The sequence below is a fragment of the Rhinopithecus roxellana genome, chromosome 11, assembly GCF_007565055.1.
Source record: "Rhinopithecus roxellana isolate Shanxi Qingling chromosome 11, ASM756505v1, whole genome shotgun sequence".
In the NCBI taxonomy this organism is placed as follows: domain Eukaryota; kingdom Metazoa; phylum Chordata; class Mammalia; order Primates; family Cercopithecidae; genus Rhinopithecus; species Rhinopithecus roxellana.
In genome coordinates, this window is record NC_044559.1 from 52,600,581 (window position 1) to 52,625,666 (window position 25,086).

General features: G+C 49.8%; 1 protein-coding gene across 3 annotated transcripts in view; it reads left to right on the forward strand.

Moving 5' to 3' along the window:
• INPP5A (inositol polyphosphate-5-phosphatase A) overlaps positions 1-25,086 on the forward strand; it is a 247,020-nt gene that overhangs the window by 50,709 nt on the left and 171,225 nt on the right. Inside the window, exon 1 of one of the 3 annotated variants that reach the window (XM_030940368.1) lies at positions 8,030-8,141. The exons of 1 other annotated variant lie outside the window; for it this stretch is intronic. The gene's annotated coding sequence lies outside the window, so the exon portion shown is untranslated. Of the gene's footprint in view, positions 1-8,029; positions 8,142-8,688; positions 8,809-25,086 lie in introns of those variants that run through there. One more of the 3 variants, XM_030940369.1, reaches the window with a different exon arrangement.

Consider the following 25,086-nt stretch of genomic DNA (forward strand, 5'->3'; position numbering starts at 1 on the left):
CGGGCCTTCTCCACGTCTCCCCGGCCTCCGACTCTGTTACCACAGCTGGGTCTTGTCAGCAGCAGAACAGAAGCCAGCACCCTCCAGGACGGGGACTGGGCGCACATTTGGTTTCTTGTGAGGAGAGCAGGAGGCTCTCTGGACCATGGGCGGGGCTGCCTCCCCAGGGGCTCACAGCTCCTTGGCGAGCTCGTCACCATTCCCCACACAGTGCCGCACGGCTGGCAGGGTGGCCACGCCACGCCGTTCCCCGGAAACCCAGTTGACTTCCTCTGTGGGAAGCGGTCAGCCGAGTGCCTGGTGCTGCGGAACCTCTGGAGGTGTCACTTGGCACGGGGGACCAGAGGTCACCATGGGGGGCGTGGAGGGTGGCCGGTGACGACGGGCTCCTGTGAGGTCACTGGAATCTGCAGTGAAATGGCCGGTTACGCGTGCGCCAGAGCCTCGTGGTGATGGCGCTGCTGGTGATTTTCACTCTTCTGTTCTTCCCTCCCACTGAATTTCCCCAAATTTCTGAAACAAGTATGATTGACTTTTGAAAAGCAATTTCCATTTAAGTTGAGCAGAGAAAGAAACATGCATGTGCGTCAGGAGGCAGCGCCTTGCAGTGAGGCTGCTGTTCTCTTGCCCGTCAGGAGGCGGAGGAGCGCGGCGAGGCTGCGGTTCTCTCGCGCGTCAGGAGGCGGCGTCAGGAGGCGGAGGAGCGCGGCGAGGCTGCGGTTCTCTTGTGCGTCAGGAGGCAGCGCCTTGCAGCGAGGCTGCTGTTCTCTTGCCCGTCAGGAGGCGGAGGAGCGCGGCGAGGCTGCGGTTCTCTCGCACGTCAGGAGGCGGCGTCAGGAGGCGGAGGAGCGCGGCGAGGCTGCGGTTCTCTCGCGCGTCAGGAGGCAGCGCCTTGCAGCGAGGCTGCTGTTCTCTTGCCCGTCAGGAGGCGGAGGAGCGCGGCGAGGCTGCGGTTCTCTCGCGCGTCAGGAGGCGGCGTCAGGAGGCGGAGGAGCGCGGCGAGGCTGCGGTTCTCTTGTGCGTCAGGAGGCAGCGCCTTGCAGCGAGGCTGCTGTTCTCTTGCCCGTCAGGAGGCGGAGGAGCGCGGCGAGGCTGCGGTTCTCTCGCACGTCAGGAGGCGGCGTCAGGAGGCGGAGGAGCGCGGCGAGGCTGCGGTTCTCTTGCCCGTCAGGAGGCGGAGGAGCGCGGCGAGGCTGCGGTTCTCTTGCACGTCAGGAGGCGGCGTCAGGAGGCGGAGGAGCGCGGCGAGGCTGCGGTTCTCTCGCACGTCAGGAGGCGGCGTCAGGAGGCGGAGGAGCGCGGCGAGGCTGCGGTTCTCTCGCGCGTCAGGAGGCGGCGTCAGGAGGCGGAGGAGCGCGGCGAGGCTGCGGTTCTCTTGCCCGTCAGGAGGCGGAGGAGCGCGGCGAGGCTGCGGTTCTCTTGCACGTCAGGAGGCGGCGTCAGGAGGCGGAGGAGCGCGGCGAGGCTGCGGTTCTCTCGCGCGTCAGGAGGCGGCGTCCGGAGGCGGAGGAGCTCGGCGAGGCTGCGGTTCTCTCGCGCGTCAGGAGGCCGCGGAGCTCAGCGAGGCTGCGGTTCTTTTACGCGTCAGGAGACGGCGGAGCTCTGCGAGGCTGCGGTTCTCTTGCGCCTCAGGAGGTGGCGTGGCGAGGCTGCGGTTCTCTGCTCGTGCCCACTTTGTAAATAGCGAGTCTGAGTTGGAGCCAGTTTTTCGTCACCTGTCGGCTTCTGCAGATTGATGTCATCATGCCCTGTCCCCCGTGTAGTCCCTCCCCCTGCCATCCTTGTGCTGTCATCACCAAGATCATTGTCACTAAGACTGCTTGTATTTCACTCACAGCTGAGCCATGTAGTGTGCTATGACTTGATTTTTTTCAGTTTTAAAAAATAATACAAATACATTTAAAAAACAAGACAAGAGAGCCTGTGTGAAGACAGTAGGCAAAGAACAGCATCCACAGAACTCAGAGGGCGGACAGGAGATGGACCCAGGGCGGCTTGGGCCAGTTCCTCACCTGTTACCTGCTGGCAGCAGGAGTGAAGGCTGTGTCTGGGCAGAAGGGGCTGGCAGGTCCTCACGGGGGTGGTGGGGGGTCCGGTTGAGGCAGCCCATCCCACTTCTGCTGCTGCCAGCACGGCCCATGGTGTGCTCTGTGGGGCTGGCAGGGATCCTGGCATGGCCTGTGTGATTCGAGGTCAGAAGTCATGACGGGGAAAGGATGCGGTCATGCCAGAGGGAACCTTTGTCCACGGGGTCCCTGTAACTGGAGATGCCACCACGCGGGGACCAGGCGAAATTTCCAGGCTGATGTTTAAACGTGTCTGGAATCCAGCCTCTTCCTCTGTTTGTATGCTGTGCTCAGAAGCTAGCCAGATGATTCCGTTCAGAAACGGGGCCTGTAGATAATTGTGTTTTGTGTATGCCATGATTTCAAAGTTACACTTGTGTTGTTTCTTAGAATTTGGCCAGGCATGGTGGCTCACACCTGTAATCCCCCAGCACTTTGGGAGGCCGAGGCGGGCAGATCATCTGAGGCCGGGAGTTCGTGACTAGCTTGACCAACATGGTGAAATCCTGTCTCTACTAATAAGACAAAAAATTACCCGGGCGTGGTGGCGCATGCCTGTAATCCCAGTTACTCAGGAGGCTGATCGGGGAGGCGGAGGTTGCAGTGAACCAAGATGGCGCCACTGCACTCCAGCCTGGGCAACAAGAGTAAAACTCCACCTTAAAAAAAAAAAAAAAAAGAATTTGATCCTCTCTAATGATAAGTTCTCATTTTAAATATATTCTAGGGTGTACAGCCCTTTTCCCAGTGGATTAAGTTTGCTACCATACATCTTTTGGAGAAGTTTGCCATCATGTGTAGAGACTTAAGCTGATTTTGTCTCTGTATTTGATGAAAGAGGAGGATAGTTCTGAATTATCTTTCATCGGAAGGTATCTGTTCCTCTGTGTCCCCGTTTTCTTTTTAGTTCTCTTGCTCTGTCAGGTTCAGCTAACGGGAATAATATTGTGAGAGAAAACTGAATTTTGAGAGAGCGCTCTGTCCTACTCGGGAGACGCAGCTTGCAGACTGTGTCCTTTCTCTTGGGCCTTCCTCCTGCACTGCCTGGACACAGTTTGCGCTTGTCCTTTGGTGGAAGGCCCAGTCGTTACTTCCTTTTACAAAACTATTTTTAGCTGCAATGTATTTATGGCTGCACAGACAAGAGGACTTTTCTCATGAAGGGAAATGCTTTTCCACAGGGATAAGCGAGTCACGCGGGGCAGGGTTTCCTGAGGAATCAGCAGCATGGCTCTGGGTTCCCGCCCCCCAGCATGGCGCCCACCCTATGTCCCCAGGAGGCTTCGGCCTGCACTGCGTCTACAGGGTTAAGGTTCCCACAGTACTTATTTTTAAATGACTTGTATTTGAAAGTTTTAAGGAAGTCTTTAGAAGGAGATAAGTTAACGTTCTGGTGTGTGTCGCCATCGGTGGTCACTGTTTCTTGGAGTGTGGGGTGTGGTCCTGTGTTCTGGAGTGTGTTGTCATGGTGGTCACTGTTTCTTGGAGTGTGGGGTGTGGTTGCGTGTTCTAGCATGTGTTGTCATGGTGGTCTCTGTTTCTTGGAGTGTGGGGTGTGGTTGTGTGTTCTGGTGTGTGTTGTCATGGTGGTCACTGTTTCTTGGAGTGTGGGGTGTGGTCCTGCGTTCTGGTGTGTGTTGTGGTGGTCACTGTTTCTTGGAGTGTGGGGTGTGGTCGCGTATTCTGGTGTATGTTGTCATGGTGGTCACTGTTTCTTGGAGTGTGGGGTGTAGTTGCGTGTTCTGGTGTGTGTTGTCATGGTGGTCACTGTTTCTTGGAGTGTGGGGTGTGGTCCTGCGTTCTGGTGTGTGTTGTGGTGGTCACTGTTTCTTGGAGTGTGGGGTGTGGTCGCGTATTCTGGTGTATGTTGTCATGGTGGTCACTGTTTCTTGTAGTGTGGGGTGTAGTTGCGTGTTCTGGTGTGTTTTGTCATGGTGGTCACTGTTTCTTGGAGTGTGGGGTGTGGTCCAGGGTGTAGGGGCTGCTGCCCCAGGCCTTCTGGCTTTTGTGGATTGGAATCCACATCTGCACCATGTGCAGGGTTCCTGCCCAGTCTCTGAAGCCCGCTAGTCCTTCTGGCCAGGTGTTCACTGTGCCTGCCTGCTGAGGGAGTGCTGGGGTCGTTTGACAGGCGGCACCCACACCCTGCAGGGCCACGTGCGCACGGACAGCCGTGGGAGTGCCTTCTCACTCGGCTTGCGGTGTGGGTCCTTGAGGCAAAGGGAAGGTGGAGTTTGCGGAAGGTCTTGGATGGTGAGTCAGAATGTGGGCATCTGGTCCCTAACACTGAGGATCCCTTTGCCAGGGCCTCCGGCAGGGGCCACGGTCCAAGCCGAGGCATTCGCTCCTCCTGTCCTTCCTCAGGCCCCACTGACCACAGCCTCCACTGCTTCCAGCATTTTCTTCCTGTTGGGATGGAGTCCCGCCTTGGGAAGCCTTCTGCCGGTGGGGGTTTCTTGCGGGTGTCCACTGAACAACTTGTGGGTCGTGTGTGTCCCAGCACCCTGTGTGCTCCCTGCCAGCCAGGGCCCAGGCAGTGCCTGGTGAGGGGGAGAGGGATGGCCATGCTGCCCTGTCCTCCCAAATGGTGTTGTCTCCAGACCTTCAGAGAGCAGACCAGAGGTGGCCTCAGACTCCAAAGCTCCTGGCTTTCCACTCTCGCCCTGTGCAGACAAACAGTGCGAGAGGTGTTGTAAGGTTAGGGGGTGACACAGATTATCCCGTGCCAGGGAGCCCACAGCCTCCACCCAGGACCACGCCTGGCACGAGCACAGGGAGGTCGCAGAGGAGGCCGGAGCAGGGTGTGGCGGGAGGGCGCCATTGTGCAATGCCACGCCAGGCCTTGGGGAGCCCCTTGACGGGACCCACAGCTCCTGCATGGACGGTTTCACATCGTCATCATCACTGGAAAAGGACGGGGTCTTTAAAGGGGAGGCTCGAAGGTGGCTGAGAGTTGTGGCACCTGAGCTTTCCAGAAGTTGGCTCGAAATAATTGGTCAAGGTGTGCTGCTGGTGAGGGACGCCAGGGATGGGGCATCCTGCAGTGGTCAGACGCCATCCTGTGGGGAGGGACAGTGTCGTGTCCATCCGTGGTGACGCTGTCCTGTGTGGGGAGGGAGAGTGTGGCCTCCATCCCCGTGGTGACGCTGTCCTGTGTGGGGAGGGACAGTGTGGCCTCCATGATGTCCCCCACACTGTCCGCATTGGAAGTGAAGCTGGTGTCCAGCAGCTGTCCGCTGGCAGGAAGGCTGGGAAGTCAGGCTGGCTGTGTCCAGCACCTCTTGGGGCACGGAGGAGTGTGGGGGAGACACTGTTGGAACGCAGGTGCGGACATTGCGACACTTGTGAAGATGTCAGCGTTGGTGGACGTTGGTGGACGTTCCAACCGTCATGCCGGTTGCACCCTCCAGCGATGGGTCCTCGGTGCAGTGATCTCAAGCGTCACGTTTAGAGTCACTGCACCCTGTTGCTTCCAGACAGCCTCGGTAGCACTGAGTCCCCTCTTCCCTCTTCCTGGATGTACGTGGGGGCCATGCACTGTCTTTGGAGGTCGTTAATGTTTGAGTCTTTTCATCTCAGCTCCCTGCTTGGGTGTTTCTGGCGTTGCCATCTGAAAGAGTCCAGCCCTCTTGTCTTCAGGGCGGCCCGTGGTGTGGGTCACTGTGGTCGTTGCTCGCTCCGTGGTTAGCTGTCCTGTCCATGGTTAGATAGTTGGTTGCTCCTTGGTTTTCACTTAGAGATTTTGGCAAGAACATTACCAAGGTGAGCTTGGGAGCTTCTCGCCCTGCCAGTCTGGAGGCCCAGGCTGCTGTCACGGGGAAGGCGGCATAGCCCCACTCCCAGCTTGGCAGGAGGAGCTCCTCGTGTATGGCACATCATTCGCGGATTTTCTGTGACTCCTCTGTGGGTCCTTTGCCCATTTTTCCGTCTTTTTTTTTTTTTTTTGTATTTTTCCCTCGACTTTTAAGAGTTCTTCCAATTTCAAGAAGATTAATTATCTGTGATACGTATTGCAAATATTTTCAACCAGTTTGACATTTGTCTTTTGATTTTGCCATGCCAAAGTTTAAAAAAAGTTAGAGTTGACTTACTCTTTTTAAAGATCGTGTTTGGATTTTGAGTCATAGTTTATTTTTCCATATGAACTTTAGAATCACCTTGTCTCGTTTGGGCTGGGCGGGGGCGGGCCGCTCGCAGGCAGTGGGATGGGGCCAGGGCTATTTCTGTGCTCGCTAGGAGAGGACTGACAGCTTTATGGCGCTGAGTCATGGTCTCTGGAAACAAGAGGGGTCTTTTCATGGACTCAAAGCTTTTGTTCGTTTCCTTCAGGAATGTCTTAAAGTTTTTCTCTGACACAATGTTCACATGTGCAAAAGGTCATTCGTGAGGTTACCTTTTTCCTTGCTTGTTGCATTGGAAGTGGGCCTTCTCTTCCAGCAGGCCTTCTGCCTGGTTGTTGTTGGTGTCTGTGATGGCACACATTTGGTTAAGCTACCTGAGAGAGGGAGGGACAGGTTAACTACATAGTAGTGTGAGGAACAAGAGGATTCATACAGTTTAACAATCCACTGTAAGATAGTTTGTTAACTATTCAGGGAAACGTTTTAATTGGAGTCTTACTGTAGAGATATTATACCAAAACAAAATCTGAGTGGGGCAAAAATGTTTTTTGTTTGTTTGTTTGTTTTGCTTTTTGGCTTTTTTTGAGATGGAGTCTTGCTCTGTGGTCCAGGCTGGAGTGCAGTGGCACAGCCTCAGCTCACTGCAGCCTCCACCTCCCGGGTTCAAGCGATTCTCCTGCCTCAGCCTCCCAAGTAGCTGGGACTACAGGTGTGTGCCACTACAGCCAGCTATTTTTAGCAGAGATGGGGTTTTACGATGTTGGCCAGGCTGGTCACGAACTCCTGATCTCGGGTGATCTGCTCCCCTTGGCCTCCCAGAGTGCTCGGATCACAAGTGTGAGCCACTGTGCTTGACCAAAAATGTTTAAAACAATATTAATTTTATTTTCTGATACAGACATGTATAGTCCTAATCTGAGGCACATGCAGGACTTTCTGTGCTGTATCACAGGTGGCGTCAGATGTCATGGCTTAAAGCAGCACCAGTGTGTTGTTTCATGCTTCTGTAGGGTGGAGATTGGGGCTCAGCCCACTGAGTCCTTTGCTGAGGTCTCACATGGCTGCAGTCACGTTGCCTGTTCTCAGGGGGCTGTGTTCTCATCTGGAGGCCCAACTAGGCAGGGCCTGCTTTCAGACTGCCTCGGGTGCTTGGCAGATATCATTTTCCTGTGGTTGTAGGACTCATGGCTTCCTGCTGCACCAGAGCCCATGGGAGAGAGACTGCCCTCTGCTTATAGCCTCGGACCTTTAGACTCACTCTGGAGTGGCTCATGGATAAGATGAGACCCACCCAGGATTATCTCCCTTTCGATTAACTTAAGATCAGCTGGAGATGGAGATTCATTATGTCTGCCTGACCCTTTCACCTTTGCCTCAGCCTAGGCATGGGAGTGCCGTCTGCCCGGGTTCATAGGTCCCGCCTGCCCTGAGGACGGGAATTACCCTGGATGCGAATGCCAAGGTGTGGGGAGCCCTGTGGGCCTGCTGGAATCCTACATTACAATTTTCTGACAAATGGTTGTTGACTTTATTGAAGAACTTCTCAGTAAACTTAAAAAAAAAAAAAAAAAAAAAAAACCTTCATTTATTCCTTCTCCATCATTTTTTCTTTCCTATGTACATCCAGAATTTTGACTCGTAGCATATTTTCCTCCCTGAAGAACTCTTTAAACATGACTTACAGGGCACGTCTACTTTTTTGTGTGAGAAAGTTTATTTTTCTTTCACTTTTGAAGGATGATTTTGCTGCACACATGATTGGAGGGGGAGGGGGCGGGGGCGGGGGCGGGGGGTTATCCCTCCACCCTCTTCTTGCTGGTGTGGTTCCTGTTGACAAGTTCACTCTAGTTCCTGTCCTTGTTCCTCTAGAGCTAAGATGTACTTTTTCTTTTCTTGCTTCTTTCAATATTTTCTTTGTTTGTGATTTTCTACAATTGGGATATGATCTGTCTAGGTATGGATTGTTTGGTATTTATTCTCTTGATATTCTCTGGGCTTCATGGATCTGTAGTTTGGTGTCTGACACTAATTTTGGAAGTTTTCAAAGCTCTTATATGTTGCAGCCGTAACTGGAATTCTTTATTTGCCAGGAACTATAAAGATAATCATTAGATTTTTTTTGATCTGTTGGTATGATCAGTTGTATTAGCGGTTTTCCTAACAGTGAATCATCCATGTATGTATAGAATAGTCCACTTGCTTACTATGTGTGAAGTTTTTAATGTGCTGCTGGATCTTTGGGGTGTGTGTGTCACAGCACACACGAGTGCACACGTGAGACTGGCTTGAAGGTTTCCCTTTTGCACATATGCTGTCTTCATCCTGTTTATATTACCAATGTTGTGTTTGTCTCATAATAGAAACTTAGAGCTTTCCTTCTTGTGCTGTGATCCAGAGCTGTGCTGTGTAGTAATGTAGCCTCTAACCACGTGATTATTAAAATTTAAATGAACTAAAATTACATACAATAAAAAAATTGTTCAGTCACCAGTAGCCTCATTTAAAGGACAGACGTGGCTAGTGCAGATCTAGAACACGTCCATCACTGCAGAACATGCTGAGACTTCCTGCGTTGGTGGAAACATTCCGTCATCTGCACCGACCAGTCCTGTAGCAACAGCGTAGGTGGCTTTTGAGCGTGTGTGTGTGTAGGTGTGCCCGTACGCATAGGCGTGTGGTATGTGTGTGGGTGCATTTGCGTGCCTGGGCATGGGTGGTGTGTGGTGCATGTGTGTGTGCTGCGTATGTGTGGCGTGGTGGGAGTGTGTGCCTGCACGTGTGTGGCATGTGTGTTTGGGTGTGGTGTATGTGTGGTGTCTATGTGTTTGTGTGTGTGATGTGTGTAGTATGTGTGTGTGTGTGTGTGGTGTCTGTGGCGTGTGTGTGGTGCATGTGTGGCGTGGTGGGTGTGTGTGCCTGCACGTGTGTTTGGGTGTGTTGTGTGTGTTGCGTGTGTGGTGTGTGTGGTGTGTTTGCGGTGTATGTGGTGCATATATGTGGCGTGGTGGGTGTGTGTGCCTGTGCGTGTGTTTGGGTGTGGTGTGTGTGTGGTGTCTGTTGTGTGGTGTGTGTGTGGTGTGTCTGTGGTGTGTGTGTTGCATATGTGTGGTGTGGTGGGTGTGTGTGCCTGCACGTGTGTTTGGGTGTGGTGTGTGTGTGTGGTGTGGTGTGTCTGTTGTGTGTGGTATGTGTGGTGTCTGTTGTGTGTGTTGTGTGTGTGGTGTGTGGTGTGTGTCTGTAGTGTGTGTGGTGGTGCGTATGTGTGGCGTGGTGGGTGTGTGTGCCTGCACGTGTGTGGCATGTGTTTGGGTGTGGTGTGTGTGTGGTGTGGTGTGTCTTGTGTAGTGTGTCTGGTGTGTGTGTTTTGTGTGCGTTTACTGCGTGTAGTGCGTGTGTGTGGTGTGTATGTGTGGCGTGGTGGGTGTGTGTGCCTGCATGTGTGTGGCATGTATGTTTGGGTGTGGTGTGTGTGGTGTGGTGTGTCTTGTGTGTGTTGTGTGTGTGTTGTGTGTGTGGTGTGTGTGTTGCATATTTGTGGCGTGGTGTGTGTGTGTGCCTGCACATGTGTTTGGGTGTGGTATGTGTGTGTGGTGTGGTGTGTCTGTTGTGTGTGGTATGTGTGGTGTGTGTATGTTGTGTGTGGTGTATGTTGTGTGTGTTTGTGTGTAGTGTATCTGTGGTGTGTGTGTGTGGTGCGTATGTGTGGCGTGGTGGGTGTGTGCCTGTACGTGTGTGGCATGTGTGTTTTTGGGTGTGGTGTGGTGTGTCTTGTGTGTGTTGTGTGTGTGGTGTGTCTGTGGTGTTTTGTGTGCGTGTACTGCGTGTGGTGCATGTGTGTGTGGTGCATATGTGTGGCATGGTGGGTGTGTGTGCCTGCACGTGTGTGGCATATGTGTTGGGGTGGTGTGTGCGTGGTGTGGTGTGTCTTGTGTGTGTGGTGTGTCTGTGGTGTGTGTGTTTTGTGTGCGTGTACTGTGTGTGGTGCGTGTGTGTGGTGCGTATGTGTGGCGTGGTGGGTGTGTGTGCCTTGCACGTGTGTGGCATGTGTGTTTGGGTGTGGTGTGTGGTGTGGTGTGTCTTGTGTGTGTTGTGTGTGTTGTGTGTGTTGTGTGTGTGTTGTGTGTGTGGTGTGTGTGTTGCATATTTGTGGCGTGGTGGGTGTGTGTGCCTGCACATGTGTTTGGGTGTGGTGTGTGTGTGTGGTGTGGTGTGTCTGTTGTGTGTGGTATGTGTGGTGTGTGCATGTGTGTGGTGTGTGTATGTTGTGTGTTGTGTGTGTGTGGTGTATCTGTGGTGTGTGTGTGTGGTGCGTATGTGTGGCTTGGTGGGTGTGTGCCTGCACGTGTGTGGCATGTGTTTTTGGGTGTGGTGTGTGTGGTGTGGTGTGTCTTGTGTGTGTTGTGTGTGTGGTGTGTTTGTGGTGTTTTGTGTGCGTGTACTGCGTGTGGTGCATGTGTGTGTGGTGCATATGTGTGGCATGGTGGGTGTGTGTGCCTGCACGTGTGTGGCATATGTGTTGGGGTGGTGTGTGCGTGGTGTGGTGTGTCTTGTGTGTGTTGTGTGTGTGGTGTGTCTGTGGTGTGTTTTGTGTGCGTGTACTGTGTGTGGTGCATGTGTGTGGTGCGTATGTGTGGCGTGGGTGTGTGTGCCTGTACGTGTGTGGCATGTGTTTTTGGGTGTGGTGTGTGTGGTGTGGTGTGTCTTGTGTGTGTTGTGTCTGTGGTGTGTTTTGTGTGCGTGTACTGTGTGTGGTGCATGTGTGTGTAGTGCATATGTGTGGCATGGTGGGTGTGTGTGCCTGCACGTGTGTGGCATATGTGTTGGGGTGGTGTGTGCGTGGTGTGGTGTGTCTTGTGTGTGTTGTGTGTGGTGTGTCTGTGGTGTGTTTTGTGCGCGTGTACTGTGTGTGGTGCGTGTGTGTGGTGCGTGTGTGTGGTGTGGTGGGTGTGTGCGCCTACACGTGTGTGGCATGTGTTTTTGGGTGTGGTGTGTGTGTGGTGTGTGTGGTGTGTCTGTGGTGTGTGTGTGTTTTGTGCGTGTACTGTGTGTGGTGCGTGTGTGTGGTGCGCATGTGTGGCGTGGTGGGTGTGTGTGCCTGCACGTGTGTGGCATGTGTGTTTGGGTGTGGTGTGTGTGTGGTGTGTCTTGTGTGTGTTGTGTGTGGTGTGTCTGTGGTGTGTGTTTTGTGTTAGTGTACAGCGTGTGGTGCGTGTGTATGTGGTGCGTATGTGTGGCGTGGTGGGTGTGTGTGCCTGCACGTGTGTCGCATGTGTGTTGGGGTGGTTGTCTTTGCTGGCTCGCTTGTAGCAGCTCTTCCTGAGGTGGGGACTCTGCCCCACAGCTGCCTGCCTAGAGCTCTCTGGGGGGCAGTCCCCCTCCCAGCCCTGCAGGCTGTACGAGATTCTCCATGGTTCTCCCCTTCTGCCATTTGCCGTTTGTGATTGCTCTTAGTGACAGGCAATTATTTAAGATGCTGGCCAAAGTGGCTTTCATTTTCTTCTTACTAAGGCCTTTAAAATTAAGAGTTAAAAAATTTGAAAGTAATGCATGATGATTATAGGCATGTTAGAAATAAAGAAAAGGAAAAGAAATACCTCTGCCTCAAATACCCACTCTGACCTTTGGGCATTTTTTTGTCTGTTTCCCTTTTCCTGTTGAGAATACTGTTGGGAGTGCTGGCAGCGCTCAGTGTGAGGGGCTCCTGTGACACGCTGGCACCCTTTCTGGAGACTCCGCAGACCCTTGGCGGCCAGCTGTTTCTTTGCATTGGCCACAGCGAGGAAGAGGGCCAGGGCACTCCGTTTCTGCAGGGCCACGTCTGCAGGTGGCCATGTGGACTACTTGCTGCCGGTGGGGGCTTGTGTGAGGTGTGATTTATTTTGTGTTCAATCCATTTTTTTAGGGTATAAGTGTCTTCCATGTCCGTGTGTGCTCATTGTAAATCTTTACTTTGGTAACATACACCTAACATAATACTTGTTATTTTAATCACTGGTAAGTGTGTAGTTCACTGTTGTCCTCACCTACATTGCGGTGTTCGTTGTTGAGTTTGTAACTCACTGCCTTTCTTACCCACATTGCGGTGTTTGTTGGTGAGTGTGTAGCTCACTGCTGTCTTTACCCACATTGTGGTGTTTGTTGGTGCGCGTGTAGCTCACTGCCTTTCTTACCCACATTGTGGTGTTTGTTGGTGAGCCTGTAGTTCACTGCTGTCTTTACCCACATTGTAGTATTTGTTGGTGAGTGTGTAGCTCACTGCCTTTCTTACCCACATTGCGGTGTTCGTTGGTGAGTGTGTAGCTCACTGCTGTCTTTACCCACATTGTGGTGTTTGTTGGTGCGCGTGTAGCTCACTGCCTTTCTTACCCACATTGCGGTGTTTGTTGGTGAGCCTGTAGTTCACTGCTGTCTTTACCCACATTGTAGTATTTGTTGGTGAGTGTGTAGTTCACTGCTGTCCTTACCCACATTGCAGTGTTTGTTGGTGAGTGTGTAGTTCACTGCTGTCTTTACCCACATTGCGGTGTTTGTTGGTGCGCGTGTAGCTCACTGCCTTTCTTACGCACATTGCGGTGTTTGTTGGTGAGCCTGTAGTTCATTGCTGTCTTTACCCACATTGTAGTGTTTGTTGGTGCGCGTGTAGCTCACTGCCTTTCTTACGCACATTGCGGTGTTTGTTGGTAAGCCTGTAGTTCGCTGCTGTCTTTACCCACATTGTAGTATTTGTTGGTGAGTGTGTAGTTCACTGCTGTCTTTACCCACATTGTGGTGTTTGTTGGTGCGCATGTAGCTCACTGCCTTTCTTACCCACATTGTAGTATTTGTTGGTGAGTGTGTAGTTCACTGCTGTCTTTACCCACATTGCGGTGTTTGTTGGTGAGTGTGTAGTTCACTGCTGTCTTTACCCACATTGCAGTGTTTGTTGGTGCGCGTATAGCTCACTGCCTTTCTTACCCACATTGCGGTGTTTGTTGGTGAGTGTGTAGTTCACTGCTGTCCTTACCCACATTGCAGTGTTTGTTGGTGCGCGTGTAGCTCACTGCCTTTCTTACCCACATTGCGGTGTTTGTTGGTGAGTGTGTAGTTCACTGCTGTCTTTACCCACATTGCAGTGTTTGTTGGTGAGTGTGTAGTTCACTGCTGTCTTTACCCACATTGCAGTGTTTGTTGGTGCGCGTGTAGCTCACTGCCTTTCTTACCCACATTGCGGTGTTTGTTGGTGAGTGTGTAGTTCACTGCTGTCCTTACCCACATTGCAGTGTTTGTTGGTGCGCGTGTAGCTCACTGCCTTTCTTACCCACATTGCGGTGTTTGTTGGTGAGTGTGTAGTTCACTGCTGTCTTTACCCACATTGCGGTGTTTGTTGGTGAGTGTGTAGTTCACTGCTGTCTTTACCCACATTGCAGTGTTTGTTGGTGCGCGTGTAGCTCACTGCCTTTCTTATGCACATTGCGGTGTTTGTTGGTGAGTGTGTAGTTCACTGCTGTCTTTACTCACATTGCAGTGTTTGTTGGTGCGCGTGTAGCTCACTGCCTTTCTTACCCACATTGCGGTGTTTGTTGGTGAGTGTGTAGTTCACTGCTGTCCTTACCCACATTGCAGTGTTTGTTGGTGCGCGTGTAGCTCACTGCCTTTCTTACCCACATTGCGGTGTTTGTTGGTGAGTGTGTAGTTCACTGCTGTCCTTACCCACATTGCGGTGTTTGTTGGTGAGAGTGTAGCTCACTGCTGTCCTTACCCACATTGTGTGTTTGTTGGTGGGTGTGTAGCTCACTGCCTTTCTTACCCACATTGTGATGTTTGTCACTGGCACCCTGTCTATCTCCACATCATGTTTTATCATCCAATAAATTTGTTTTTGGTGCTTCCCTCTCCATTCCTTCCGTGGACGCCCTGTGTAACTTTCTTTATTGAGGAGTCTTCTGTAATATTCTTCTGCGGAATTCTAATTGTAATTCTCTTATAAATGATGCTATTATGAACTTCTTTGTTGACAGAGCATTTTTGCTGTGTAGAATTACTTTTTTTAGGACTGACTCCCAGATATAGAGTTCCACATTTAAAAGGAATGAGTTTGTGTGTGTTTTTTTTAACATTTCCCATATTTTGATGGTTTTTGTATTATTCTTTGATACCAAGAGAAGAATTTTTGGGTGTTTAAGAGAAAAAGAAGGCATGTGCTTTATTTCGTATGGTGGCTGAACACACGCGGAGCTGCTTGGCCTGTGGGCTGAAATTTGAGCATTTCTTTAAGACCTAGTTTGTTTATCTTTTATTCTCACTTCAGTGGTTTTAAAAATAACTACATTAACCAAACATGGGCTGTACCTCCAAGGCCAGAGCTGCTCCTGGGAAAGGGTCCAGTCTCTCTGGTTTATGCCCATCACCCAGTGAGACAGCCACATGGACGTGGTGTGGCGGCGTGGTGGCAGGGCCCAGCAAAGACCAGTTTGGGCAGGATTAATGGCCCTCAATTAAAGGGTGTCATGGTAGGCAGGGTCTAATTTTATAAAAGCTTCTGGCACATGTACATTAAAAATTTCATTTTTGCCTTTGATCTTGCAGAAGAGGACGCTCAAGTGTGTGTGCAGTGCGTGTGTGTGCATGTGTTTGTGTGCATGTGTGTGTGCATACACCTGTGTTTGTGTGCAGGCTCCTGTGCGTGTGTGCATGTGTGTGCATGTGTGTGCGTGTGTGTGTGCATGTGTGTGTGTGCATGTAAGTGTGTGTGTATGCACGTGCACTTGCTTGTGTTTTCATGGCCGAGGGTTTATTTTCTAGCAACTTGAAGCCCTAAGTGACAGAACCTTTTCTGTTCTTCTCAGTGTTTCTGCTACTGTCCTCTCCCTCTTCTCTCAGAGAGTCTCAGGAGATGTGTCAGGGGGTCTGGATGTTGTCTGTCAGCTCATCCACAAGGACTCAGGCGTCTCCCCTGTTCCTGCAGGTGGTGGGAAGTTTCTATACCCAGATTTTCTTCATTGAGGATATTGTGGTTTGTTGTGAAAGTCCTTATGTTCAGTGGGATAAAATTTGAGTCACATATTAGGATACTATATTGTCATTTCAGTTGTGAATTTTAAGAAATTACATAATTTCTTCCACGTCTTCAGGAACGCATTAGGCAAGTTAAACAATAGTGTTACATGTTGGATGGGGATGTTTTTATATGCGGAGCATTTGTAAAAACTATATTAACGTCTCTGTGCATTGCGTGTGTCTGCTCGTTCCTGTTTCCAGTGTTTTGTCCTTTGGTGCATGCTGGGGGGCTGTGCTACGCGTAGTGACTCTGGGTCTTTGGTGTGTGCTGTGGGGCTGTGGTACACGTAGTGACTCTGGGTCTTTGGTGTGTGCTGTGGGGCTGTGGTATGCATAGTGGCTCTGGGCCTGTGATTTGTGCTGTGGGGCTGTGGTACGCGTAGTGGCTCTGGGTCTTTGGTGCATGCTGTGGGGTTGTGGTATGCGTACTGACTCTGGGCCTTTTGGGCAGGTCTCAGATTTACTGTCTGTTTTAATTTCAATTGCGGTTTCTGTTTCGATTTTGCTTGGGTTGGGCGTCTGGGACCTACCCTTCCTACTGCTAGGGTCAGTACTTTCTCTTTTTTTCATTTTATATGAGGTGAGTAAAGTGCAGTTCTCAGATGTGTGGAGCCCCAGCGTGTGGCTCGGCTGCTTGAGTGGCGCTGTGGCTATGGAGATTCCCCCCGCCTTTTTAATGTGGTCAAATAGGTATAACATTTTCCATCTTAACCATGTTTAAGGGTGCAGTTCAGTGGCATGAAATGCATTCATAATGTTGCGTAACCATCACTGCCATCCATCTCCAGATCTCTTTTTATCTTGTAAAACTGCAGCTCTGTTCTCGTTAAACACTGAATCCCCATCCACCCCCAGCTCCTTCGTCACCAACATTTTACTTTCTGTCTCCATGAATCTGATGACTCCAGATACCTCACATGAGTGGGATCATACAATCTTTGTCTTTTTGTGTTTGGCTTATTTTCCTTAGCATAATGTTCTCAAGGTTGTTGCATAGTCAGAACACCCTTCCTTTTTAAGGGTGAATTATGTGGATAGACCACGTTTTATCAATTTATCCATGGAGGGACACTTGGGTTTCTTCTACCTGTTGGCTGACTGTGGGTGTACAGATATCTGTTTAAGTTCCTGCTTTCAGTTCTTTAGGGAATTTATTAGTTCGTTTTCATCCTGCTGATAAAGACATACCTGAGAGTGGGAAGAAAAAGGCTTAATTAGACTTTTAGTTCCACATGGCTGGGGAGGCCTCAGAATCATGGCAGCAGACAAAAGGCACTTCTTCAATGGTGGCAGCAAGAGAAAATGAGAGAAAAGCAAAAGCAGAAACCTCTGATAAGCCTATCAGATCTCTTGAGACTTATTCACTATCATGGGAATAGTACAGGAAAGACTAGCCCCCATGATTCAATTACCTCCCCTGGGTTCTTCCCACAGCAGGTGGGAATTCTGGGAGATACAGTTTCAGTGCGATTTGGGTGAGGACACAGCCAAACCATATCATTCCATGCCGGCCCCTCCAAACCTCATGTCCTCACATTTCAAAACCAGTTATGCCTTCCCAACAGTCTCCCAAAGTCTTAACTCATTGCAGCATTAACCCAAAAGTCCACAGTCCAAAGTCTTATCTGAGACAAGGCAAGTCCCTTCCATGTATGAGCTTGTAGAATCAAAAGCAAGCTAGTTAATTCCTAGATACAATGGGGGTACAGCTATTGGGTAAATACAGCCGTTCCAAATGGGAGAAATTGGCCAAAACAGAGGGGTTACAGGGCCCATGCAAGTCCAGAATCCAGCAGGGCAGTCACCTGTTAAAGCTCCAAAATGATGTCCTTTGACTCCAGGTCTCACATCTAGGTCACACTGATGCAAGAGGTGTGCTCCCACAATCTTGGGCAGCTCTGCCCCTGCGGTTCTGCAGGGTACAGCCTCCCTCCCAGCTGCTTTCATGGGCTGGCATTGAGTGTCTGCGGCTCTTCCAGGCACACAGTGCAAGCTTTTGGTGGATCTACCATTCTGGGGTCTGGAGGATGGTGGCTCTCTTCTCACACCTACACTAGGCTGTGCCCCAGTAGAGACTCTGTGTGGGGACTCTGACCCCACATTTCCCTTCTGCACTGCCCTAGCAGAGGTTCTCCATGGGGGCCCCACCCCTGCAGCAAACTTTTGCCTAGACATCCAGGCATTTTCATACATCTTCTGAAATCTGGGTGGAGGTTCCCAAACCTCAGTTCTTGACTTCTGTGCACCTGAAGGCTCAACACCACTGGAAGCTGCCAAGGCTTGGGGCTTCCACCCTCTAAAGCCACAGCCCAAGCTGTATGTTGGCCCCTTTTAGCCATGGCTGGAGTGGCTGGGATACAGGTCACCAAGTCCCTAGGCTGCACATATCATGTGGACCCTCGGCCTGGCCTATGAAACCAGTTTTTCTTCCTGGGTCTCTGGGCCTGTGATGGGAGGTGCTGCCAGGAAGGTCTCTGACATGGCCTGGAGACATTTTCCCCATGATCTTGGGGATTAACGCCAGGCTGCTTGCCAAATTTCTGCAGCTGACTTGAGTTTCTCCCCAGAAAGTGGGTTTTTCTTTTCTATCACATATTCAGGCTGCAAATTTTCCAAGCTTTTATGCTCTGCTTCCCTTATAAAACTGATCTCCTTTAACAGTACTCAAGTAACCTCTTGAATGTTTTGCTGTTTAGAAATTCCTTCCACCAGATACCCTAAATCATCTCTCAAGTTCAAAGCTCCACACATCTCTAGGCAGGGGCAAAATGCTGCCAGTCTCTTCGCTAAAACATAACAAGAGTCACCTTCACTCCAGTTCCCAACAAGTTCCTCATCTCCACTTGAGACCACCTCAGCCTGGATTTTGCTGTCCATATTGCTATCGGCATTTTGGGCAACGCCATTCAACGGGTCTCTAGGAAGTTCCAAACTTTCCCACGTTTTCCTGTCTTCTCATCCCTTCAAACTGTTCCAACCTCTGCCTGTTACCCAGTTCCAAAGTCTCTTCCACATTTTTGGGTATCTTTTCAGCAACACCCCACTCCTGGTACCAGTTTACTGTATTCGTTTGTTTTCACACTGCCAATAAAGACGTACCCGAGACTGGGAAGAAAAAGAGTTTAATTGGAGTTACAGTTCCACATGGCTGGGGAGGCTCCAGAATCATGGCAGGAGGTGAAAGGCACTTCTTAAATATGGCAGTGGCAAGAGAAAATGAGAAGGAAGCAAAAGCAGAAACCCCTGATGAACCCATCAGATCTCGTGAGACTTATTCACTCTCACAGGAATAGCACGGGAAAGACTGGCCTCCATGATTCAATTACATCCCCCTGGGTCCCTCCCACAACACATGGGAATTCTGAGAGATAAAATTCAAGTTGAGATGTAGGTGGAGACACAGCCAAACCATATCGGGAATATAGCCAGCAGTGGAATTGCTTGACTGTATAGTAATTCTGTTTAATTTTCGGAGAAGGTGCCATTTTTCTTCATAGTGATGGCACCATGTTACATTCCCACCAGCAGTGCACAAGGGATCCCATTTCTCCACCTCATCCCAATACTTGTTGTTTTCTCTTTTTGATTTTAATGTTTTATTTTGTATAATATCCATCCTGATGAGTGTGAAATGGTGTTTCATTATGGTTTTCATTTGCATTTCCTTAATGATTAGTGATAATGAACATCCTTTCATGTACTTGTTGACCGTTTCATATGTCTCCTTTAGAAAACTGTCGTTCAAGTCCTTTTCCCATTTTAATGGGGTTGTATGTCGTTTTGTTGTTGAGTTGTAGGAGGTTTAAAAATACGTTCTGAATATTAACCCGTTATCAGACACGTAACTTGCAGATGTTCTCTTCCATCCTGTGGTTTGTCTTTCATCCTATTGATAGTGGCTTTTGATGCACAAAAGTTAAGTTTGATGTCCAGCTTGTCTATTTTTTCTTTTGTTGCCTGTGCTTTTGATATTGCATTTAAGAAGTCGTTGTCAAATCCAATGTCACAAAGTTTCTCACCTATGTTTTTTCTAAGAATTTTATAGTTTTAGATTTTGATTCATTTTGAGTTAATTTTTATATATGGTGTAAGGTAAGAAACCAGCTTCATTCTTTTGCATGCGGTTATCCAGCCTCATTTGTTGAAAGGACTGTTCTTTTACCCAGTGAATGGTTTTGGCACCACTGTCAAAAATCGTTTGACCATATATACAAGGCTCTTTATTCCATTCCATTGGTCCACATGTCTGTCTTGTGCCAGGACCACACTGTTTTGGCTGCTTACTGTAGGTTGTAGTAAGTTCCATATAAGGAAGTGTGAGGTCTCCCATTTGTTCTTCTTTTTCAAGACTATTTTTGGCTGTTCAGGGTCCCATGAGATTCCATGTGAATTTTAGCATGAATTTTTCTATTTCTGCAAAAAAAAAGTCGTTGGGATTTTTATATAAATGGAATCGAATCTGCAGATCCTTTGGGTAGCATCAGCATCTTAAGGACATTAACTCTTCCAGTTTGTGAACCTGGAATGGATATCTGAATTTCTTTCATCAACATTTTGTGGTTTTCAGTCTTTTGCCTCCTTGGTTTTCAAGTCTTTTGCCTCCTTGGTTAAGCTTATTTCTAAGTTTTTTATTCTTTTTGATGCTGTTATAAATGCGATTTTTAAAAGATTTCTTTTCAGATTGTTCATTGTTAGTGTATAGAAACACCACTGTTGTTTGTGTGTTGATCTTATATCCTGCCACATTGCTGAATTGCTGAATTTTTGTAATGGAGTCTCACTCTGTCACCCACACTGGAGTGCAGTGGCACTGTCTTGGCTCACTGCAACCTCTGCCTCCGGATTCAGGCGATTCTGCTGCCTCAGCCTCCCGAGTAGCTGGGACCACAGGCATGCACCACCACGCCTGGCTAATTTTTTGTATTTTTAGTAGAGACTGGGTTTTGTCATGTTGGCCAGGCTGATCTTGAACTCCTAACCTCAGGTGATCCACCCGCCTCGGCCTCCCAAAGTGCTGGGATTGCAGGTCTGAGCCACCACGCCCGGCCTTATTTCTGTCAATTTTTTGGTGGAATTTTTAGGGTTTTGTATGCATAAGAACATGTAGTCTGTGAACAGAGATAATTTTACTTCTTCTGTTCCCATTCGGGTACCTTTTCATTCATTTTCTTGCCTAATCGCCCAGGCTTGGCCTCCCCGTGCAGTGTTGAATGGCAGTGATGAGCGCGGGCATCCTGGTCTCGTTCCTACTCTTAGAGGGAAAGCTTTCTGTCGTCCACTATGGAGTGTGTTCACTGTGGGTGGTAATCTGTAGGCACATTCTCTCTCAGAGGTCCTTCCTTTCCTTTTGTGTCTAGAAAGGCTCTTTTTCTCCCACGACGGCAGCTATTTGCTTATTTTCTCTCCTGATTCCTTTGTGGTTTTGAGTCTTATGTTCATCTCCTGAATCCATCTGGAGTTTAATTTCTTTGTGGAATAAAGAAAGGATCTAATATAGCATTTTAAAAGTAAATATTTAACTAGTCCTAGTATTCCCTGTCAATTATTGCCTCTTCCCTCAGCAGCATGAAGTGCCTCAGTCTCTCCTGCTGACGTCTCTGCATTCCAAAGCAACAAATGGGAAGTGTTGGGCCTTCTGGGGGCGGCTGTGGGCCAGGCTGCCTCTGTCTGCTTGGTCTCTCCTGCAGGTGTTCTCTGTTAGGGGCTGTACAGCAAACACACTAAGGATCAGCTCAGTTTTTTTAGTACTTCCCACTAAAATGGAATCATTTTATATGGTCTGTTCCCCCTTCCCTTAAGAATATGCGCTATAGAAGTACAGATCACTCCAGCTCCCACTGCCCAGAGAGAACCCTTGTCCATGTGGGACGAACGTCCTAGTCTGCAGAGCTCCAGCAGGGAGGACAGGCTGTGCTTCACCAGTTAAATTTAATCCTGCTCAGATTGTCAGGAGAAACAGACACTGAAGTGAAACTCAAGAAACTTCTGAATTTGAGATAAATATTTATTGGTGCAAGAGATAAATTTCTACAGTTCCTCTAAGGATGAGAAAACTTTTCTCAACTTTAAGAATGTAGAGTTTAAGAATACATCTTAGTTTTATTTTTTTATTTATTTTTATTTTTTATTATACTTTAAGTTCTAGGGTACATGTGCATAACATGCAGGTTTGTTACATATGTATACTTGTGCCATGTTGGTGTGCTGTACCCATCAACTCGTCAGCACCCATCAATTCATTATTTATATCATGTATAACTCCCAATGCAATCCCTCCCCCCTCCCCCCTCCCCATGATAGGCCCCAGTGTGTGATGTTCCCCTTCTCGAGTCCAAGTGATCTCATTGTTCAATTCCCACCTATGAGTGAGAACATGCGGTGTTTGGTTTTCAGTTCTTGTGACAGTTTGCTAAGAATGATGGTTTCCAGCTGCATCCATGTCCCTACAAAGGACGCAAACTCATCCTTTTTTATGGCTGCATAGTATTCCATGGTGTATATGTGCCACATTTTCTTAATCCAGTCTGTCACAGATGGACATTTGGGTTGATTCCAAGTCTTTGCTATTGTGAATAGTGCCGCAATAAACATACGTGTGCATGTGTCTTTGTAGTAGAATAATTTATAATCCTTTGGGTATATACCCAGTAGTGGGATGGCTGGGTCATATGGTACATCTAGTTCTAGATCCTTGAGGAATTGCCATACTGTTTTCCATAATGGTTGAACTAGTTTACAATCCCACCAACAGTGTAAAAGTGTTCCTATTTCTCCACATCCTCTCCAGCACCTGTTGTTTCCTGACTTTTTAATGATCGCCATTCTAACTGGTGTGAGATGGTATCTCATTGTGGTTTTGATTTGCATTTCTCTGATGGCGAGTGATGATGAGCATTTTTTCATGTGTCTGTAGGCTGTATGAATGTCTTCTTTTGAGAAATGTCTGTTCATATCCTTTGCCCACTTTTTGATGGGGTTGTTTGTTTTTTTCTTAAAGAATACATCTTAATTTTAGAACACATTTAGGAATGCTCTGCTTTGGAAGGTATCACGATTCTTAGGCAGCCTCTCAGCTCCAGGCCCCACCTGCTGATTTAATACATTCTATTACTTGTGTTTTGTTAGTGTGTAACAGAAACACTCTGTTCCACCTTCCCCTGCCTCCGTTTTCAGCCCTTGGTTCTGTACTGTGTGGACACACTGTGGGTCACTGTGGTCTTTCCTTTCTGAGTTCTGGGCTCTGTTATGTCACCTGAGTTCTGCCTGGCACCTCGGGAATTCTGTTTTTCAGGGTTCGGGTTTTGCTGCTGATGTTTCTCACCTGTTTTTTGTTTTTTTTTTTTTAAGACGGAGTCTCACTCTGTCACACAGGCTGGAGTGCAGTGGCACGATCTTGGCTCACTGCAAGCTCCACCTCCCTGGTTCATGCCATTCTCTGGCCTCAGCCTCCCGAGTAGCTGGGACTACAGGTGCCCACCACCAGGCCCAGCTAATTTTTTTGTATTTTTTTTTTTAGTAGAGACGGGGTTTCATGGTGTTAGCCGGGATGGTCTCGATCTCCTGACCTTGTGATCTGTCCATCTCGGCCTCCCAAAGTGCTAGTAGTGTTACAGGTGTGAGCCACCACACCCAGCCTTTCGCGTGTTTTTAAATAAGGACTCCTACTCTCTTTTTGGACTTGGTCAGTTTTCTCTCCTTTTCAGGGATGCTTTTGTTCTGATATTTGTTTCTGGATACATTTCCAGTCTTGTTTTCTGAGTCCCTTTATCAGGACGTGCAGGTTCTTGCTGCTTCTCCATCCTTCGCTGCACCATCAGGGTCCCCTCTCCATCCCGCCCTGCACCGTCAGGCTCCCCTCTCCGTCCCGCCCTGCACCGTCAGGGTCCCCTCTCCGTTCTGCCCTGCACCGTCAGGGTCCCCTCTCCGTCCCGCCTTGCACCGTCAGGGTCCCCTCTCCGACGCTTGCCCTGGAAACATCCTCCCTTCCTGTGACTGCTGCGTTCAGGAGTAAGGATGCTGTCAGACCTTGTTTTGTTGCCCCTGGAGCATCCTTCTCTTCCTCTTCCCCCCATGTGTTATTTGGTGAGGTTTGGGGGGAAGAGGGTGTCTTAAGCTTTCTTGTGGTGTGTTTGCCCAGAGCTCGATAGTGGTTGAAAAGGTTTTCTTGTTATATCAACTCTTCAAGCTATCCCACTTGCACACTGTGGGTATGTGGGGCTGCAGAGTGAAATGTCCTTTTCCCAGATGAAGGGAAGACAAGGAAGGGACATGATGCAGCCTCACTGCTCAGGATGGGAAAACGCTGGGATTAGGGGTCACTTGTTAGCCTGGGGAAGCTCAGTGACCCAGGGAAAATTGAACTGATGGAGAAGATGGTATTTGACCAGACCTGTGAGCAGTGAAGGCATGGCGGCTGTTGCCAATCTGCAAAGAGAGAGTGCAAAGGCCCTGGGGCCAGAGGACCAAATGTCTGAGACCCAGAGTGGAGCAGGTGGAGGGGAGGGCCAGAGAGGCCATGGGCTCAGAGGGCCTGGTGGCTGTGCCGACCTAGAAGGCCTTTGCCCTTTACCCTGAGAGAGCAGGAGGGCCCTGGAGGGTGGATCCACTTGTATTTTCTGAGGATCACCCTGGCTGCCTGTGGAGTGTAGACTGGAAGCAAGTAAGGACACAGCAGGGAGATCCCTGAGGAGGGAGTGGGAAGGGACTGGGGATGGGGAAGAAGTGGATTCATCAGGAGGGAGTGGGGAAGGGGCTAGGGACAAGGAGTGGGTAGATCTGCTAAGAGGGAGAGGAGGTGAAGGGGCTAGGGACGGGTAGGGGTGGATGTCCTAGGAGGGGGCAGGGAGGGGGCTAGGGATGGGGAGGAGTGAATCCCCCAAGAGGGAGCAGGGAGGGGGAAGGGGATGGGGAGGGTGTATGGGAAGGGTGTGGATCTGCCAGAAGGGAGGGGGAAGGGGCTGCGGATGGGAAAGGTGTGGATCCGCCAGGAGAGAAGAGGGAAGGTGCTGGGGACAGAAAGGGGACCGGGAGGGCGTGGATCCCTAGGAGGGAGGGGGAAGGGGCGTGGATCTCGCAGGAGAGAAGGGGGGAAAGAAGCTGGGGACAGGGAGGGTGTGGATCCCATCCAGGAGGGAAGGAGAAGGGGCGGGGGACAGGGAGGGCGTGGATCCCCGGGGGATGTCCCGGAAGTGACACAGTGGCACTGAGGCCAAGGGAGGCTGGTGGGACAGTGGGACGCGGCCCAGGAGGCCCTGGGAGCTTCCAAACCAGGGTCAGCCAGGCAGACACAGCAGCGCCATGTGGGCCAGAAAGTGGCCCCTGGGCAGGGCCCCAGGGTCACCGCAGCTGTCTCAGTGACCCTGACTAGTGTTGGGGTGTGTGCCAAAGACAAGAACTGAAGGCCTTGAGGGCCTCGTCTTTTTTTCACGTTTCTTCTCTTCCTTCTTTGGAGTGTTTTGGTCTCATCTTTCATGTAGACTTTTGGTCTAATTATTTCACAGCTTTGAGTGCATCCTCATAAACAGTCAGCAAACACGGATGTCTTTGTTTACAGCACTGTATTAGGACTGTCTGGGCTTACTAACCTCAGTGGATCCACAGTCAGTGTTTGGGGAAGTCATATCCATGATTGAAATGAGGTCGTGACGCGTGGATTGGGCTGGAGTGTGTGGTGCTGGGTGAGGTGCACACAGTGAGCGGTGTGTCCGGGTGTCCACTGTCGTATTTGTGTTTGGTATTTAGGGCGGCTCCTGGGCAGGGCTGTCTGGCAAATAGCTGCAGCTGGATGTGGGGCTGGGACCCCCGATGGGGACTTGCTGGTAGGAGCTGGGGCCAACGGAGGCTGTCCGTGTTTGCTGAGGGTC